Raw genomic sequence first — 17,824 nt, 5'->3', positions numbered from 1 at the left:
ACGAGGACGGACCGGTGTCCGATGGAGAGACTGTGGTCTGTTCTGATGATGAGTCTTCTGGAGAGACCGAATCACTTTACCAGTTGCAGGACGACCGGATTGATGGAGGATCCGAGGGTAACAGTATTCCAGATTCCCCCGATCTACCAAACCGGGCCGCCATCTTCATGGCCAGCACACAATCGGCGCCTTGTTCATCTACCGCCGCAGCAATGCTCTCCGGTTCAACAACAGCCACACCAGCAGGGGCAGGAAGCTCGGCGCCGGCTCCAGCCCAAGTCCTGTCTGATTTGTTCGATGCTTTGGCAACGTTGATGGCCGCGGAGGTGGATGCAGCAGCCAGGGATCAGCACAATGCGGAGATTGCAAAGGTAAAAGATCAGATAGCCCAGGCTAAGGCGGACCTGGCAACAGAGAATGCTACGATGGCTACAGAGCGGGCTGAATTGGAAGCACAGGCCTACCGGATTAGACTGGATCAGAATGCTTCAGAGGAAGTCATGAGAAGAAGGTATCGATCACATCTCCCGTCGGTTTATGAGCCGCAAAATCTCTTCAACACACCAGGAACAGGAGCTGGTAGCCAACCCACACTAAACCGTGCGGGGGCGCCGGGAACAGGAGCGCCGGTTCAACCGCACACGACAGACCCGCCTCGCTAGAACAACGTTGTGCCACAGTATGTACCAACACCGCCCGGGCATTATTCCAACCCGTTGGACAACATTTTGGCCGCCGCTTCACGCCTGGCGGCCCTCCCAACCGACGGTGAGTCACCAGTTGCAGTGGAAGCACGTCGGGCCAGGGATCTCCTTCAAACAGCACTAAATCAACAACAGGCGTATTCACACGGTCGTGAGAGGATTCATTCCACTCCCTGTCCAACCCGGAGCTATAGCAGACACGTGGAGGACGAAACCGGTTGTGTCTAGTAGTGCACGTCGCCAAAATTCACCACGGGGGAACAACCCGGCCGGGGGAGGCGCTAATGCGCAAGATGTTGTGGACCATGGCCACGCACGTCAGGAGGCCGAGTTGGCGGTTCGACACGGAGCACGACAGCATACTCTGGTTCACCCCACGACCTTCGTGGATCCAGGAGTGATGTTCAGTTCCATAGGGGTGTTGTGTCTAACCCCCGCTTTGCGTAATGTGAGGCTGCCCAAGGATTTCAAGGGACCTCGTAAGGTACCAAATTACACCGCCGATTTGTAACCAGAGGCGTGGGTGGAGAGCTATGAGATGGCAATGGAGATGTGTTAGATGTGGATGAGGCAGTGTGTGCTAAATATTTCACCATGATGTTGGAAGGAACAGCTCGCACTTGGTTGAAGAGCTTGCCGACAAACTCTGTTGGATCATGGGCCGAACTGAAGCACCGGTTTATCCAGAACTTCAAGGATACGTGTAAGCAGCCGATGTCAATCGTGGATCTAGCCGCTTGTGTCGAAGAGGAAGGGTAATCCACGACCCATTGGGTCAAACGGGTCTCAGCAATTTTGCATTCATTAGATCATATCAATGCAGACACTGCAGTGTTAACATTAGAGGGCAATTGTCGTTTCAAACGGTTAAAACGGAAATTGGGAAGGCTCAAACGTCACTGCAATGATATGTCTACACTCATGGCCGCTTTGGTTAAGTACGTCGATTCAGATAATACCAAGGATCCAGATTCAGAGGAGGACAAACCGGAGAAAGGTAAGAAGAATGACAATGCCGAGGGTCAACAGCATAATCCGGCAGGCCATGGAAACGGTGGTAAGCGCAAGGCCGACAGTAGCTTGGACTTTGTTGCAAATACCAACGCGTAAGAGAATGGCCAGCGCCGTAAGGGCAAGCAGCCCCAGAGGGGTGGAGGTTCAGGCCCCAATTTGGAGCGCTCGTTAAATCAGCCCTGTCCAAAGCATGGATCGAAGGAGAAGCCGACATCACATCTTTGGAAGGACTGTTATATCATGCGGGATTTTAAGAATTCCAATATGTTCCAATAAGACAATGGCCCGCCCGGTGGTTCAGGAGGAGGTTTCCACGGGCCGGGTTACAGAGGTCGTGGTTCCGATTTAGGGTTTCAAAGCAGCCAAACCAGACACGTCAATCAAGGGCACCAAGGCAACCAGGGAGGTTACAACCATCAGGGGAATCAGCAGCAGCAGCAGCAGCAGTCGGGTTATCAGAGCAATCCCAAATAGCTGAACAGCGGGCAATATCATGTCTTCACTACTAGTTTGTGCAAACGTGATCAAAAGCTTCACAAAAGGGCAGTAAACTCTGTTGAGCTAGCAGTACCTCAGTATTTACGCTGGTCTGAGCAACCTATTTTGTGGAGTAGAGATGATCACCCACCCCGGGTTGATAATCCAGGTCACTTGGCCCTGGTGGTGGCCCCTCAAGTTGGGGGATACAAGTTTACCAAAGTACTCATGGATGGGGGAAGTAGTATCAATATTTTGTATTATGATACATTCCGCCGTATGGGGTTGACAGATAAGGATCTTAAACCATCAAATACGGTCTTTCATGGTGTGGTGCCTGGTAAGTCTGCATATCCTGTTGGCAAGATAGCTTTGGAGGTAGCTTTTGGAGATGACTATGATTCAAGGTCAGAAACGTTGACATTTGAGGTGGTAAAGATAAAAAGTCCGTACCACGCCTTGTTTGGGCGGCCGGCTTATGCTAAGTTTATGGCAAAGCCATGTTATGTTTATCTACAGCTTAAAATGCCAGGTCATACAGGGACTATCACAGTACATGGAAGTAGAAAGATTGCTTTGGAGTGTGAAGAAGGTGATGCGGCTTATGCTGGGTCGGTTTGTGCCATGGAGGAGTTGAAATTCTATAAGGAGCAAGTTGATCCGGCAGACATGACCTCTTTGAAAAAGACAACTACAGAACATGATCCAGCGTTGAAGTTCAAATCAGCTACAGACACTAAGATGGTTGACTTTGTTCATGGCGATTCATCCAAACAGTTCAGCATCAGCGCTAACCTAGATCCCAAATAGGAAAGCACGCTCATTGAGTTCATCCGTGAGAATCGGGACATCTTTGCATGGAAACCTTCTGACATGCCAGGTGTACCGAGGGAACTCGCTGAGCACACACTCAACATTGATCCTAAGTTTAAACCGGTCCGGCAGTTCCTCCGCCGTTTCAATGAAGAGAGACGTAAGGCTATAGGTGAAGAGGTAGCCCGTTTGTTGGCCGCAGGGTTTATTGTCGAAGTTTTTCATCCAGAGTGGTTAGCTAATCCGGTGCTGGTTCTTAAGAAAAACGGCACTTGGCGCATGTGTGTGGACTACACAAATTTAAACAAGGCTTGCCCTGCAGACCCCTTTGCTCTCCCTCGCATTGATCAGATAATTGATGCTACGGCGGGTTGTGACCGTTTGTGTTTTCTGGATGCTTACTCTGGTTATCATCAGATCAAAATGGCGGTTAAGGACCAGGAGAAAATAGCTTTCATAACTCCCTTTGGAGCCTTCTGCTATGTTTCCATGCCTTTTGGACTCAAGAGTGCCCAGGCAACTTACCAGCGATGTGTTCAGAATTTCCTTCATAAACAAATTGGGCGCAATGTTCATGCATATGTGGATGATATTGTAGTCAAGTCCAGAAAGGAGGAGACATTGATAGACGATCTACGAGAAACCTTTGACAATCTCCGGGTTTACAAGATGATGCTCAATCCGGAGAAGTGTGTCTTCGTTGTCCCGGCAGGCAAGCTCTTAGGCTTTCTGGTATCAAACAGAGGCATTGAGGCTAATCCGGAAAAGATTGCAGCAATTACATCCTTGGCTAAACCGGCGTGTATTAATGATGTTCAACATTTGGCCGGCCGGATTACAGCCTTGAGCCGGTTTATCAGTCGCCTTGGAGAGAAGGCCATCCCTTTATATCAGATGCTCAAGAAAACAGATAACTTTGTCTGGAGCGAGATAGCTGATAAAGCGTTCGAGGATCTGAAGAGGCAGCTAGCTGAACCGCCCGTGCTTGCAACGCCGATCGATAAAGAGACATTATTATTATATGTGGCTGCTAATGTCCGGGCTATTAGTGTAGCCATTGTGGTAGAGCGCAAGGAGCTTGGGAAGGAATATCCGGTTCAACTGCCGGTTTATTATATCAGCGAGGTGCTCATTGAGTCAAAGCAGAGGTATCCGCATTGGCAGAAGCTGGTGTATGGGGTGTTTATGGCAAGCCGGAAGCTTAAACATTATTTTTAGGGCCATCCTATCACAGTGGTCATTTCAGCTCCTCTGGGCGACATCATTCAAAACAGAGAAGCAACTGGCCGGATTGCCAAGTGGGCTATTGAGCTTGGACCTCATGGACTCAAATATATACCCCGCACAGCGATCAAATCCCAGGCACTCGTGGATTTCATCAACGATTGGACGGAGTTGCAGGCACCTGAAAGAGAAACCAGATAATACATATTGGACTATTCATTTTGATGGATCCAGACAGTTGGAGGGCTCGGGGGCTGGAGCCATACTAACTTCCCCATGAGGTGACAAGTTTTGTTATGTCCTCCGTTTAATGTTTCCTTGTACTAACAATGCAGCTGAATATGAGGCTTTGCTCCACGGTCTTCGGATGGCTAAGGATATGAATTTGAGCCGGGTTAAGTGCTTCGGCGATTCAGATCTAGTGGCTCAGCAGGTGTCTGGCACTTGGGATTCTAAGGACCCACTCATGGCTGCATATCGGCGAGAGGTGGACGCAGTGGCTGGTCACTTTAAAGGTTATCAGGTGGAAGAATGAAGCGGCGGACACTTTAAGTCATCTTGGTTCTCAACGTAAACCGGTCCCGCCTAATGTCTTTCTTGATGTGTTTCATAATCCGTCAGTCAAAGTGCCAACCGAAGAAGATTTGGCTGTTCCTGATCCGGAGTCTCAGTTGGTGGCAGCTTTGCATGCCATACCAGATTGGACGATCCCATATCTGGCTTACATGAGCCGGGGCGAGTTACCAGACGATGAAACGTTGGCTCGACAGATAATCCGGCGTTCCAAGTCCATGACCATACTCAACGGGGAGTTACATCATTACAGTGTTTCAGGAGCAATTCAGCGTTGTGTTTCTCCTCAAGAAGGTTGTGAGATTTTGCGAGAAATCCATGAAGGGGATTGCGGTCACCACGCTGGTTCAAAGTCGTTGGTTGCCAAAGCTTTTCGCCACGGTTTTTACTGGTTGACGGCTCATGCTGATGCGAAGGATTTAGTCAAGAGATGTGATGGATGTCAAAATTTTGCCCGCCGTGCGCACGTTTCGGCTCAAGAGTTGCGGATGATTCCAATTACGTGGCCGTTTGCAACTTGGGGGCTTGATATGGTTGGACCCTTCAAGCGTTCTAAGGACAAAAAGACCCACCTGTTAGTAGCAGTTGATAAATTCACTAAATGGGTGGAGGCAGAGCCAGTCAGCAAGTGTGATGCAGCCATGGCGGTTCAATTCATCAAGAAGGTGATATTCCGGTTTGGTTTTCCACACAGCATTATAACAGATAATGGTACTAATCTGTCAAAAGGGGAGATGGAAGAATTCTGTCAACGTGAGCACATCCGGCTAGATCTAGCGTCGGTGGCTCACCCCCAATCTAATGGTCAAGCAGAAAGGGCAAATCAAGAAATTCTACGGGGTATCAAACCAAGGCTTATGGTCCCCTTAAAGAGCACGCCGGGTTGTTGGGTTGGGGAGCTACCTTCTGTGTTATGGAGCATCAACACTACACCCAATAGGTCTACGGGTTACACACCTTTCTTCATGGTCTATGGAGCGGAGGCAGTTCTTCCTAGTGACATCCGTCATGATTCGCCCCATGTGGCAGCTTATGTTGAAGCTGATAATGAGAGGGCACGTCAGGATTCACTGGACCTATTGGATGAAGAGTGTGATCTTGCAGCAGCACGATCGGCGATTTATCAACAAGATCTCCGATGTTATCACAGCCGCCGGGTTAAAACCAGAACCTTTCAAGAAGGTGATTTGGTGCTCCGGCTCATCCAGGATCAAACTGATATGCACAAGTTATCCCCACCTTGGGAAGGACCCTTTGTGGTCAGCAAAAATCTGCACAATGGATCTTACTACCTCATTGATGTTCGAGAGCATGAAGACTCACGTCAATCGGAGGAGGAGACCAAGCGGCCATGGAACATAGCTCTCCTTTGGCCTTACTATACTTGAAGCCATAGGCTCTTCATCTGTACATATTTATGACAGTGTATATATCATATAATAAACCGGAGCCTCCATTATAAGCGGGGTATCTGTTCTTTTTATATCCTGTGTGTGCTCTTACAAGTTAACTGACAAAGCGGAGTTTTTGTTAACCCGGCTTTAGTAGCTGCATAGATATCAAGAAAATCACTAGGGGGCTTGGTCATATTTGAACTACAGCTACACCTCTTGATTGGTTTTTAAACCATGAAGGGATATCACTTGGGGGCTTGGTTGTCCTCACACCATAGCTACACCTCTTGATAGGCATTTAAGCCACAAGGGAAAAAATTTGTGGAGCCAAAGAGAGTGTTGTACACAGTACAGACTCAAACATGGACACACACTGAGCATCGCTCACAAAGTTACTTGGGGGCTCTTTTTGCAAAGCAACAAAGAGTTTGAAAGGACCCTCGTAATTGGCTATCAAGCCATGGCTTGGAAGCCTGGTGTATTCACCTAAAAACCCGGGTTAACCTGCCTTCATCAAGTAAGCCACTCCTGTCCAGGTAATCCTAGTATGACCCATCGAACGTTTGACAAGTCAATCTTTCACAAACACTGAACTTGTCACAGTTAAAATGATGATTGGTTAATCGGAGGCCCATCTTAAAAGGCTTTGTTAAATGGTTTAACTCAGAGGCATGGCAGCCCACGAAAAGCCTCGATTTGGAGCCTGGCAGCTCGTAAAAAGCCTTGCATATTTTCCTGTTTGAATTTTGTTTGTTGAAAATCATAAATATTTTTTGATAAACCAGCGTCCTTGACCCAGCTTGCTTTTCAACTACAAGTTGTTGGCACATGATCAATTATAAACCGGTGTTCATTGACCCATTCTGGTTTGACTAAATCGCCAGTATTATAAAGAAAATCCGGTAGTTATCCCGGTCCGGTTTAATATATATACCAGCATTATGAAGATGGAGTTATCAACGTTTCGGATTGGTATTAACACCTTTGCCGTATACACGTTTGGTCAGCCAATGAGGTATGTTCTGTACATTAATTTTTGTACAAACACTTGAGTATTCATCTCGGTACTATATACTTCTTGGACATCATGACACGTCTAGTGGTAAAGCGCTAGATACTTTTAAGTTGTTGTACCCAGGAACACAATTAATCATGGGTTATGCATAAATATATCCCAAAGGGCGACACAGCTTGTCACAAAGTATTACCAAACATGCTTGATGGCATGGCAGATAACAGAGTTTCAGCTATCCTATTACATGAAGCTTCAAAGCGGTTCAAATAGTATCATTGTTTTTCACAGTAGCCATATAAACTGGCGACCGGATCAGGACTCTTCATCGTGACGGTTTGACGGTTGAGGGTCAGTTGGTGTAGGCACTTCTTCATCCCTCCCCAGACGCTGGAAATCAGCCGTTGACCAATCGATTCCAGTTAACGCTTGGAACACTGCTTCCTCATGGATAAGATTGGAAGGGTTAATATCAAGGGCGTAAGTGTGCTTACGAATCGGAGGCACGAGTTCTTCGACTTCATGGATATTGGTCGGCTGTCTTTTCCCTTCTGCATCATAAAACGGTTGAAAATGGGACAAATTGGTATCATCAGCCAACTTGCTGGCTTCTGGCCGCATCTGTTTGGTCAGCCGCCGAAGATCATCATTGTTGAAGTTTGAACCATCTTCTTTAACACCTGGGTATCCTTTAATGATATCCTCCGCTTCAAGGTCTGGAATCCAGGCTTTGGCTCGAATAAGGGCGGTTAAAGCTCCTGCTCTGGCAGCTGCTCTCTTCAACTCGGCAATACGGGCTGGTAACATGCCCAACTTCTCAAGGGTCTCCTTAATCAAAGTTGGAGCCGGTTTGTTATAAGCTGCCGTGCTAATAACCCGCTGAGACCCAGAGTATAGCTATTCAACCAATGTATATGCCGCTTTGAGCTTCATCCGCATATCTGTACCAAGATGAGCGATCCGAGTGCCTGCCAAAGATTTTATCAACATTTTGGTCAGTTATAAGATTCATCGACTGGCGCAACACACATAAGCAGACACTTACCAAAGATAGCAGAGGTCATAGCATTGATTTGGCGTTTCAAACCGGCCAGTTCTTCAACCACTGGCTTCAGGGCTGCCTCGGCGTCTACAGCTCTTTTGGTTAAACCGGATTTCTCGGTTTCCCATTCAGCACGCTCTTGGTTGAAGGATTATTTCAGCTTTTCCATTACGGCCAGGGCCTGGGTCAGCTCCTCTTTGGCTTTTGCAGCCTCGGCTTGTTGAGAGTTCACATTTTCTTGTAAGTCAGAATTTCGGGCATCTTTGCTTCTCAGTTCAGCCTGCAACATTGAAGGTATATTCAACAAACAACATATATATGTGCTAAGTATAAAGCATATAACAAGTTATACACTTCATACATCGGGGCTAATGCCTATTTGCTCTAAAAGTGCTACAATTTGTACAAGTCTCCAGAAGAATGCAAGCATTATCCTTGGCACTTGGGGGCTAATGTGCGTCGATTCTAAAGTAGAGGTGCAGAGTAAAACCCGGATTAACCATCTAAGTTAAACCGGCCTTTGGGGGCTATGCTGCAGAACGTTATCTAATTATTTCAAGATGAGTTTTATCTCTTATTAGAGACCTGCCATTGCAAGGATCAATGATGAGAAGTGTAAAGTGTCACAAAGACACGGTTTATGTTTAGTAATCATATAAACGGCCCTTGGGGGCTACTTGGGATAGTAATTCAGTTGTAAATCAATCAACAAAGGGAGAGGAATTTACCTCATATCGTTCTTTCATCAAATTCACCAAGCCGGCTTCATAATTATGGTTTGAGTGCAGACGGTTCAAGAAGCCAGAATGAAGCTCATCAGCGTTAAGATGAGCATAGCTTGATAACTCGCTGCTCCATTTACCTTTATCCCGGGCAGCTTCCTCTTCTTTGGCACTGTGCTGAGCCAAAATGACGGGATGGCCAGGAGAGCTGTGGCCCATTCCAGTAATAATAACATCATCACCTTGGCCTTCAGGATTTTTGGTTGATGATACTGGAATTTCAGTGTCTTTCACCGAACTAGCCCGGTTTGTTCCTGCCGGTTCAGTATCGGGTGCGGCAAGCTCAACATCTGTTGGTTCATCGGTATTTTGTCCTTCAAGGGGTGGATCATCAAAAGTAGCTTCAGGATGAGGGCCTTCCGGTTCACCAGTCTGTTCCGGTTCACCTCTTGGTTCTTCTTCTTCGACGATAGGGTCTTCTGGCGGATTGGTGACCCGGGCTTTCTTGCTGGGTCTGGCTTTGGCCCTGCAAACAGAATAAAAAAGGATTAACATCCTATTCAAAGGATTTATGGCACATTGAAAGGAAAGGTTTCTACAACTCACCCGGCCACAGTTTTCAAAGGAGGGAGTTGAGTTGCGGTCGATTCACCAGAAGATGAAGGAGGTGTCACCTGATAATTTGAATCGGACGGATTAAGAGGCTGTCTGAAATAACCTGCCTTGGGGTAAGAATGGTCAGAAGTAGGAGAGACCTCAGACTGGCGCTTCCGGACCAGAGTATCAGGTAAACCGGCTGAAGTGACCTGTTGGCCACTGTGCCGGGTTGTCCGGCGAGCTTCATGCTGCTGAGTCTTCAAAATAAATGTTGGATCCAAGTGAGCAAGAGGATGAGAAAAGCTTACTTTCCGGACTGCTTGGCGAGTTTTTTGTGTTCGCATAGAGTCTGAACCGGAGGAAAGGGTAATTACCTCTACGTCATCAGCTTGACTAGCTTCTGCGTCCTCCTGAGGAAGATCATTGTTAATGAGATGCATGAAAAGAGAGCCAAGTGAGTCAAGTTCTACCTCAACTTCTGGATCATCAGTATCGTCATCAAGCTCCATATTAATTCGGTCAGCCGTTTTCCATTTTGACGTCCATTTTACGGCTTTGGTCTTTGGGCGGGACGGCTTGACCGCTTTGTCTCCAGTCGGCTTTGCCGCTTTTTCTATGGTTTTCCGTTTCCAGAAGGGGTCATCACCCTACATATAAAGAAGAAGGGTTACAGGTTGCATATGTTAAAGATATTAGAGATGAAGAGGAAGTATAATACTTACAGCAGGCGGTTTGTTCTTGGCATAGAAGGGACTCAGACCGGTTTGACTACAGATCAGTTCCGACTCGTTCAGAATTTTCTTTACACCTTCAGTGACTTCTTCCTCAGATAATTGGATGTTGCAATTGCGTTGAGGGTCGTCAACCTCACCGGTATATTCACACATTAAACCAGGGCGCTGGCTTAGCGGCAAGATACGCCAGGATATCCAACAGCGCACAAAGTCCACGCCTATTAAACCGTTTGCCATAAAGGCCCGGAGTTTGGCGAGTTGAGGAGCGTATTTCGCCCCTTCTGAAGAGCTCAAGCGTTGTGGCATGGGGTGAGTATTGGATAGTCTGTGATCACGAAAGCTGGGGAGGGGATTTTCATCTTCAGGTGAAGTGTCTCTGCAATAAAACCAAGTTTGATTCCATTCCTTTGGGTGGCTATGATGTTAGGCATGAGGAAATTCAACTTCTTTCCGCTTTTGAATCGAGACACCACCAAGTTCTGTGTTCGGGCCATTTACAAACTCTGTGCGCCAGTTTAAGTGAAAGAAGTCACGGAACAGTTCTGCAGTTGGTTCTTCTTGTAAATATACTTCACAGAAGACCTGGAAGTTGCATAAGTTGGAAACCGAGTTGGGACCAATATCTTGCGGATGAAGTTGGAAGCTGGCAAGCACATCTCGATAAAACTTTGACCCTGGCGGTTTGAAGCCACAGCCTATATGATCAACAAAGACCACCACCTCGCCCTGCCTTGGGGTTGGAAGATTTTGTGTTCCTGGAACTCGCCATTTGATTTCAGTTTTCTTAGGCAGGGAGCCGATGCTAACCATCTCATTCAACTGAGTCTCAGTAACCCGGGAACGAGCCTAGTTGTAGGTAGTGAATTGTTTGGCCATTGCGAAACAAACAAGCTGAAAATGAAAGGCCGGTTTATAAATTACGCATGATTATATGCAAGAGACAAGGGAGTAAGAAACATACTGATATGTGAAATGGTGTAAATCGGAGACTAATGCAATAAGGGAAAAAGGTAATACTAGCACAGGATTACTCAGACATTGTTAAACCGGAGCATAAGTATGAAGGTAAAATGCTCCTCCGGTTTATCAGAGGGCTAATGGCATAGACTACTTATACATGGTTAAACCGCCTATGTTGGTGCAAGGAGAAACAGATCTCACAGGGACATAGAAACAGATCTCACAATGACATATGAAATTTTCGGATCTAAGATAAGACAGAAAAGTAAAAAGAATTGGACCTAGAAGGGGTGCAGAACCGAAGCAACTTATGAAGGACTAGATCAGTTCTTTGCGCATAAGGGTTTGTGGTGACAAGGGAAGGTTAGCTACGACAAGGAATATGTCAGATATGAAGTATTCACCTAAAGGCCATGAAAGAGCAACACTGAAAGCTCTGATGAACCTCAAGAATAGCGAAGAACAAGGAAACCCTAATGGATCTAAGAAAGAAAGGGGAAAAGACATACTGCGATGGTGGAAGCAGCGGATGGGCGCTGTGGAACTCTGGTGCGAACAGGTTGATGCAGCGGCCAACGGCGAAGCAGAGGCGGAGTTCGAAGATGACGGCGGCCCTCGGGTGCGAGGTCCTCGAGAGGAAGAAGAGGAGATGAATGGGTAGCGGAAAGAAAAGAAAAGGGGTCCGCTGTCCCTATTTATAAGGCGAAGAGATGAAACGGCAAGTGCGGGAATCGAGGAGCCCAAAAAAGGATAAGATAATAAGGGTGTCACCTTGATGGCTAAAGACATATTAAATGAAGGTAATCATCAACATCAACGGATGGATGACGTCAGGACGGTTTATCATAATCTTGAAGTATGACGTCACGTCGGTTTACAAGATCGAGGTGAAGATATGAGGGAAGAATTTTTCTAATTACAGAAGATTGACATGAACGGGTTCAAACCAATCTGGGGCCTAATGTTGGGGATATTACTACTGGAGGTAAACCGGCCTTATGTAACCGGGTTGACTCCTTGAAGATTATAAGCCCATAAAGATACAAGGATGATGGCGCTTCATGGAGGCCCAAGGCCCGAAGGCGGGTTAAAGCCTGTAAATGTAAACCGGCTTAGTCATGTAATTTGTATTATAAGATAGTAAGGATAGAGGCCGAGCTGGATACGTTTATGATCCGGCTTCGGGACTATGTAAACCGGCGGGCGTTAACCTATGTATATAAAGGGACGACCCGACAGCGGTTTAGGGACGGACAACAACTCGAGATCCAGACAAAGCGGATTCGCTCCCTGGCCTTCGAAGCCCTAGAAATACCAATCACAACTAGACGTAGGCTTTTACCTTCCTCGAAGGGGCCGAACTAGTATAAAATTCCCCGTGTCCCCTTGTCCGGTTTAACCCCTTAAAGCTAACCCGTAGCAATGGCTCCACGACTAAGTCCTTTCACAAGGACATCTGCCGTGACAAACCCACGACACCGCCTGTTTAAGAAACATATGGTCTTAATTATTTATTTACTGAAGAACCTCCTGATCCCGATATCCCGACACAGGTAGTAAAGGTAAATTCTCTCTATAGATATGATAAAGCTGAAGTCCCTCCTACTAAAATTGCTAGTCAGTGCTTGGATGAGTTTGATAACTTTATGTATAAGCAAGACGACTTCAATGCTTATTTTGGTAGACAATTAAAAGAAAATGCTTATATGGTTAGACGCTTGGGTGATTATATGGCTGATATTAAAGGTGAACTTAAACTTATTAGCAAACATGCTTCTATGGTTACCACTCATGTAGAACAAGTACTTAAAGCTCAAAAGGAAGTGCTTGATGAAATGAATAGTAAGAAAAATGATTATGCTGTTAGAGTGGATACTAAAACTGGTAGAATGACTCAGGAACCTTTGTATCCTGAAGGCCACCCTAAGAGAATCGACCAAGATTCTCAAAGAAATAATATTGATGTTCCTAGTTATTCTAAAAAGAAGAAAAAGAAAAATGATAGAACTGTGCAAACTTCTAGTGAACCTATTGCTGAACCACTTGATAATCCAAATAATATATCTATGTCTGATGCTGATACACAATCTGGTAATGAACATGAACCTAGTAAAAATATTAATGATAATGTTCATGATGATGCTCAACCTAGTAATGACAATGATGTAGAAATTGAACCCGCTGTTGATCTTCATAACCCACAATCAAAGAATCAACATTATGATAAAAGAGACTTTGTTGCTAGGAAACATGGTAGAGAAAGAGAACCTTGGGTTCAGAAACCCATGCCTTTTCCTCCGAAACCATCCAAGAGAAATGATGATGAGGATTTTGAGCACTTTGCTGAAATGATTAGGCCTATCTTTTTGCGTATGAGATTAACTGATGTGCTCAAAACAAATCCTTATGCTAAATATATGAAAGATATCATTACTAATAAAAGAAAGATACCGGAAGCTGAAATTTCCAGCATGCTTGCTAATTATACTTTTAAGGGTGGAATACCAAAGAAACTTGGAGACCCCGGAGTACCTACTATACCTTGCTCCATTAAAAGAAATTATATTAAAACTGCTTTATGTGATCTTGGAGCCGGTGTTAGTGTTATGCCTCTCTCTTTATATCGTAGACTTGACTTGAATAAGATGACACCTACTGAAATATCTTTGCAAATGGCTGATAAATCAACTGCTATACCTGTCGGCATTTGTGAGGATGTGCCCGTTGTGGTTGCAAACGTTACTATTTTAACGGACTTTGTTATACTCGATATTCCCGAGGATGATGGTATGTCTATTATTCTTGGAAGACCTTTTCTTAATACTGCAGGGGCTGTTATTGATAGCAACAAAGGCAATGTCACTTTTCATGTTAATGGTAATGAGCACACGGTACACTTTCCGAGGAAACAACCTCAAGTTCATAGTATCAACTCTATTGGAAAAATTCCATCGATTATATTTGGAGGTTTTGAATTTACTCTTCCTACTGTCAAGAAGAAATATGATATTCTTATTATAGGGGATGTGCATATCCCCATTGAGGTAACTTAGTGTTATTTGAATTTTCTCCGGTTTCATGATTATTGGAATGAGTTTATTAACAAGACTTGATCAACCTTGTTAGTGGATTCTTTTTGATGAGCATGAGATGGATGAAACTAGAAGCACAAACGTATGTACCCTCTCTATACTTTCTGTTATTTATATTAAATAAAGTAAAAATAGTATTTTCTGTCTGTTTCCTAACTTATCCGTGCAATATAAAAATATCCCGAAAATGAAAGTCCTCAGAATGCCATGCCAATTTAATATGATTTTTTCGGGAATATCTGAGGATTTACTGTGCAAAAATTACCGCGGGAGGAGCTGCCACCTGGCCACGAGGGTGGTTGGCGCCCCCCCTATAGGGCGCGGCCCCCTGCCTCATGGGCCCACGGTGGCCCTCCTCCACTTATCCCAGCACCCATCTTCTTCCTCTATCTCACACAAACCCGAAAAACCAACTCAAGCATGAGTTCCAGCCACTTTTGATGTGATTTTCGATCTCCTTGCTCAAAGCACCTCTCGCAAAAATGCTTGGGGAGATTGTTCCTTGGTATGTGACTCCTCCGTTGGTCCAATTAGTTTTTTTCTAGTGCTTTATTCATTACAAATTTTTGCTGCATAGGTGACCATGTTCTTGAGCTTGCATGTCAAATTTATATGGTTCCAAGTAGTTTTAATGCTTGATATAGGCTCTAGGCACTTGTAGGAGTAGTTGCTATCAGTTTTATTGAGTTTGGTTTACTTTTATTTTGAAGTTACTAAAAATTTCAGAATTTTTCAGAGAAAAACAATATGTTTAGGAAGATGTTCCAAGGTGGTTCCTCTAAGAAGAAAGGACCCAGAATTGCTATGCGCGATGCTGACGAGGATCCACCAAGAGACGCTCTAGTACGGCCTTGCGAATGGCCGTCGGAAAATTTTATGGACCGTGCGGGAATTAAAGAAGAATTCAAATCATATTTGCGCAATGCCGGTCTTGAAGATTTTGAGGCTAACAAATGCCCCCAATATCATGATCTCCCAAGTTCATTTGTGAGGAGGTTTGAGTATTCATCTTCACGTAATTCTCCTTCAGTCATGTTTGATCTTTATGACAAATCTTATACCATGGACCTAGAGGATTTCACTTCTGCTTGCGAACTTCCATCATGGGGCAGTATTAGGGATCCCCATAAATCTGAATTTAGAAACTTTCTTACTAGTATAACTGTGGGGGAATCCAGAGATATAACGCAGGCTACCATAAGGATGAAGCATGTCACATGTGTGTCCTTGATCTCAGCATTCTTAGGAGTGCTATGTTAGGAGACCAATCTTATCATATGGGAGCCATTGTAGCTCTTAGGTTGCATCATAATAGACACAATGGAGATTTCTTTGGAGGAATTTATGCAACCCGCTTAGCTCATTTTCTTGAAATAGACATTCGTGAGGGTGATATGGAGTTGCCCCCTGCATATTTAGATTATAACTCTATGGCTTCGCACTAGTTTGTCGAGAGGCCTGAAGCACCTCTCTTATATCGCTTAATTTTTGATAAACGACATGTTTTCCGTATTACTCTCCCTGCTCCTGCCTTCTTTGATTCACAGACAAAAGGAAGATATGTTATTACCAGAGAGGAGGAAGAAGAGTACGAGAGGAGAGCGGAGGCAGCCCGACTACACGCTGCAGCTCAGCAGGCGATAACCGCTGCACATTGTATGATCCCAAGTATTCTTCCTCATCACAGTACGACCCCAACAACTATTATTATGGATATCCGCCAGGCCAGCCGTGGCCATAGACCAACTTAGGCCAAAATCATAAGCTTGGGGGAGTACCTATTTCTCACCGACATTACATTTATGTTCACACACACTCATTGCTAGATGTCGGTGCTCATACTTTTTCACTGTAATATCCTTGCTAGTTTATTTTCTTTTTCCTGCTCTCTTCTTGTGTGTTTAGTAAACCTTAAGAAAAACCAAAAAAATTAGTAGTAGTTTATTTTTCTGCTGTAGTAGTAATAAATTAAAAGAAAACCCAAAAATATTTCCCGTTCTTCTTTTGCTTGTTGGGAGCTTTCCCGTGTAAATAGTTTTATTTCTTTTCTTTTCTTTGGGGGTCAGTAGGAGAAGACCATAATTAAATTGTTGAAGTGGCTCTTTTATGCATTATTGTTGATTTAACCAAGAGCCCATATTGCTTTGTCTTCTCCTGTTTATTGAATGCTCGCAGATTCCAGCTTAGTCCAATGCACGTGCACTCTTATTATTATTCACACCGTTCGGTCGTGCAAGTGAAAGGCAATTATGATGATATATGATGGACTGACTGAGATGAGAAAAACTGTTTTTGTAAATATGATGAGTCCTGCGCTCTTGATTCAGCTTATTATAAATAAACATGTTTATAATGACAATTAGAGATCAGAGTTGCTTGTGCCATGCTTGATTAGCTATGAGTTATAATGATTTACCTTGTATGCCAACATGCTATTGAGATGATTATGATGTGGTATGATGGGGTGGTATCCTATTTTGAATGATTTAAGTGACTTCACTTGGCACATGTTCACGCATGTAGTTGAAACAAATTCAACATAGCCTTCACGATATTTATGTTCATGGTGGATTATATCCTACTCATGCTTGCATCCAATGTTTATTAATTTTAATGCATGTACATGGCTGTTGTCGCTCTCTAGTTGGTCGCTTCCCAGTCTTTTGCTAGCCTTCACTTGTACTAAGCGGGAATACTGCTTGTGCATCCAATCCCTTAAACCCCAAAGTTATTCCAGATGAGTCCACTATACCTTCCTATATGCGGTAACTTCCTGCCGTTCCAAGTAAATTTGTATGTGCCAAACTCTAAACCTTCAAATAAACATTTTGTTTTGTATGCTCGAATAGCTCATGTATCAACAAAGGATGTCCTTATCTTTCGTGTTAGGCAGGTTATTCTCAAGAGGAGTGGACTCCGCTCCTCACTCACGAGAAAATGGCTGGTCACCGGGATGCCCAGTCCCATGCTTTATGCAAACTAAATCAAAATTAATTGCAAACAAAACTCCCCCTGGGACCTGATGTATGTTGGAGGCACTCGTTGTTTCGAGCAAGCCATGGATTGATGCTTGTTGGTGGAGGGGGAGTATAAACTTCACCATTCTGTTTGGGAACCACCTATAATGTGTTTAGCATGGAAGATATCGCCATCTCTTAGTTGCTACGTTGACAATGAAAGTATACCGCTCAAAATACAATTTATCTCTATTTCAAAACCGATCTCTGGCACCTCTACAAATCCCTGCTTCCCTCTGCGAAGGGCCTATCCATTTACTTGTATGCTGAGTCATCACCCTCTTATTAAAAAAAGCACTAGTTGGAGAGCACAACCGTCATTTGCATTCATCACTGTTAATTTATATTGGGTGTGACTATGATTGGATCTCTTTTACCATGAATTACAATGTCTAGTCAGTCCTTGATCTTTAAAGGTGCTCTGCATTTATGTTTTGCAGTTTCAGAAA

This window comes from Triticum aestivum, chromosome 6A (assembly GCF_018294505.1).
Source record: "Triticum aestivum cultivar Chinese Spring chromosome 6A, IWGSC CS RefSeq v2.1, whole genome shotgun sequence".
In the NCBI taxonomy this organism is placed as follows: domain Eukaryota; kingdom Viridiplantae; phylum Streptophyta; class Magnoliopsida; order Poales; family Poaceae; genus Triticum; species Triticum aestivum.
The sequence above is the reverse complement of the archived record's forward strand: the minus strand, read 5'-3'. Positions refer to the sequence as shown.